Here is a 3,513-nt window from a genome sequence, read left to right on the forward strand (position 1 = left end):
GAACTCTAAAGCACAAGCTGGGAGAGCAACCAGGAGAACAGAGCAAGAGAGCATGCTAAAGGAGACCTCAGTGGCTGCCTGAGAAACAGAACAGACCAAGAATAGTTCCCAGAGACACCGACAGCGACTGTAAGAATAGGGCCAACAGAATAGAAAAGATGGAAGAGAAAATCTCAGGGGTTAAAGATAGCTATATGAAATAAATTCATCAGCCAAAGAAAACATTAAATCTAACAAATTCTTAATACAAAACATCCAGGAAATCTGGGAAAACATCAAAAGACCAAACCTAATAATGATAGGGATAGAAGAACTCAAGCTCAAAGACACAGAAAACACACTCACTAACATCATACAAGAAAACTTTCCAAACTTAAAGAAGGATATCCCTACAAAGATAGAAGAAGCTTACAGAACACAAGATAGACTGGATCAAAATAAAGTCCACTCACCATATAATAATTAAAACACAAAATATATAGACTAAAGTTTTTTGTATAGGGCTTGGGTCCTCTGGGCCTTTCCCCTGTCTACGTGAGTTTGTCTATTGATGTTGACCTTGTTCAGCACATGATTAGGCAGTCATGTTGGTGACCCTTCATTATTGTTCTTTCTTTGGTTCTTACTAATCTTTCTGTTGACTAATCATTACATAGATTGAACAATTTGTATTTATTTAGGAATATATATGTACATGTATGTGTGTATGTATATATGAATGTATGTATGTAACAGCAATTAATAAAAAAAGAGGTTGTAAGTTTGAAAGAGAGAAGGGAGATTATATGGGAGGGTTTGAAGTGATAAAAGGAAAGGAGGAAATGGTGTAGTTATAATCTCAAATAATAAAATGAGTAATTTTTTAAAAAGCAAACAAAAAATGAAAAATAAAATTACAACACTAAGAAGTCATGGTCATTAAATGGGATAGAAATGTTTATCACCATAATTTCACATATATATTATCTACATGGATTGTCACACTGAACTCCATTCAGAGATATAATTACTATTCAATGAAAATTTGGTGCAGATAGGATATAATTCATTGTCATCATTTTAATCATTTAAGAAGGAGAACAAGTGTCCATAAAACAGCTCTAGATTTTTAAACACACAAATTCCCAGGTTCATGCATCACCAGCTTTGCACATTTGACCCCAGAGCTTCTTCATAACCTTTTTGACCTCCTCATTTCTGAGGGTATAGATTAAAGGGTTCAACATAGGTGTCACCAGGGTACAAAATACAGTCACGGCTTTGTCAGTGAGGAAGGAAGTCATAGACCTTAGGTACAGGTATGAACAAGGTACAAAAAATAAGACAACGACAGTTACATGAGAAACACAGGTAGACAGGGCCTTGTGACGACCTTCTGAACTGTGATTCCTCAGGGAGTGAAGGATGGCTATATAGGAAGCAACCAGCATAGAGAAAATGAGCAAACAGAGTGACCCACTGTTGGCAGCAATCAGAGGCCCAAGAGTGTGAGTGTCAGTGCAGGCCAACTCGAGGAGTGGTATTAAATCACACATAAAGTGGTCAATGATATTTGGGCCACAGAACGGTAATTGGGCCATAAATAAAATCTGTGTTCCTCCATGGATGAATCCCAGGATTACAGCAGCCCTCACCAGGAATAGACACACAGGTCAGCTCATGATGGTTATGTAATGCAAAGGCTTACAAATGGCTACATAGCGATCATAGGCCATGGAAATTAGCAAGATAATTTCAGCTGCAGCAAAAAAATGCTTCGCAAAAATCTGAGTCATGCAGCCATTGAAGGATATGCTGCTCTTCTCAGAGATCAGGTCGTAAATCATTTTGGGTGCTATGAAAGAAGAGTAGAAACCATCTATGATGGACAAGTAGGACAGAAAAAAGTACATGGGAGTAGCCAGGGCCGGGCTGATGAAGATAGTGACTGAGATGAGTGTGTTACCTACCAGTGTAATCAAATAGATTAATAAGCACACAATAAATAAGAGTCTCTGCAGATCTGGATCTTGAGTCAAGCCCAGGAGGATGAATTCTGTGACATTGTTCATCCTTTCATTGGTTTAGTGCAGGCTGTGGCCATATGGCCATCTGAAGAAAACATAGTGCCCCATTAATGTTATCGTAAAACTAAACTGAAATACTTTGTTATCTCATTGTTGTAACTGCTGAAATAGAAAAGCTACATTTACTTTTATACTTAATATCACTTTGCAGGCAATTTTGAAGATGGGAAGTAGGTTAGCTTACTACTAATACTTTATTATAACACCACAACCAAACAAAATCTTATTATGCTTGTTGGCTGAAGGTTAGGTGTCAACCTTAAAAAAAAAATAACCCTAGGAATAATCTTAAACTTGACTTTCTTCATTGTTTTTTTTCTTGTGGGAAAATATGAATCTCAAGTTATTTGAAACTACATTTGCACATGAATATGAATGTTAAAATCTAGGAACACACTGTGCATGAAATTTATTGGGACACTAAAGAACAAAAGCCTCACTGGGTGTAAGACTCCTGTGTGATTCCTCAGTACTATATGAGGTACAGGAACCAGGGACAGACAGAACTGCAGGGAGAGTTACTTTCTGAATGACAAAAGAACATCTTTTTACAGCTCACTGAGTATAATTAATTCCGGAACAGCAGCTTTTCTGCCCAACTTCCAACATCCCTTCTTTCATGATCCCACTCTTTGTACATGTAAAGGCTCCAAAATCCTTCTGTGTCCTCACAGTATTTCATAAATTTTTCCCAGATGTTGAACTATTTCCTCATTTAGGATTATGTTCAGGGTTAGGTAAAATTCTGCTGGGCACTCACTCTTTGTAATAGAGTTACATGAGGTGAGCATGTCTAGGAGAGGGCTGCCTAAGAAAATAGATTTTCTGGTTTTGGTATACATCCAATCAAATCAGTGAATCTAAAGCTTTCATTGATAACTGGTGGAAATGTTGATGTTATCCAAAAATGTTTAATTTCTATACATGTGGACTTTTACTAGCATAGCAGTGTTTCTACAAAAGAGGAGAGGTTTTATTCTTTCTCTTCCCTTTTCTGCCTCTTTCCACAACACCCGCCAAAAAACAAGCGACATAATTTCCTTCCCATAACATCCACATTCTGGATGGAGAGGTCAGCATCAAGGCCCCTTAGTCACAATATGAGAGAGGAAAATACATTCGGTTTTCAGAGAAGCTTAGTCTCTGAATGGTTCCCTTTTATTCTTTGAACTTGTATATGAGGACTATGTCGTTAATTATTCTCAATGTATTTAACTTAAAGTTCTAACTTCAAACTATCAGTGTGGAAAATGGAAAAGGTGAAAAGTCCTCAAGATGTTACAAACAAGACTTTAGAATCAGAATATTTAATGACGTTACTGAACATAGTAATTTAAAAGTGACTTCAACCATTCTCAGTATCACCTACGTGATTATTCCTATAGATTACTTAATGTTACTGTGTTTCATGTTTTCATTTTCATAACAAATATTATGTCTTGAATCC

General features: G+C 36.7%; 1 pseudogene; it reads right to left on the bottom strand.

Moving 5' to 3' along the window:
• Positions 1 to 1,130: 1,130 nt before the first annotated feature.
• Positions 1,131 to 2,051, bottom strand: LOC130877961 (olfactory receptor 4C45-like; annotated as a pseudogene).
• Positions 2,052 to 3,513: the final 1,462 nt, after the last annotated feature.

This window comes from Chionomys nivalis, chromosome 1, assembly GCF_950005125.1.
Source record: "Chionomys nivalis chromosome 1, mChiNiv1.1, whole genome shotgun sequence".
NCBI lineage: Eukaryota > Metazoa > Chordata > Mammalia > Rodentia > Cricetidae > Chionomys > Chionomys nivalis.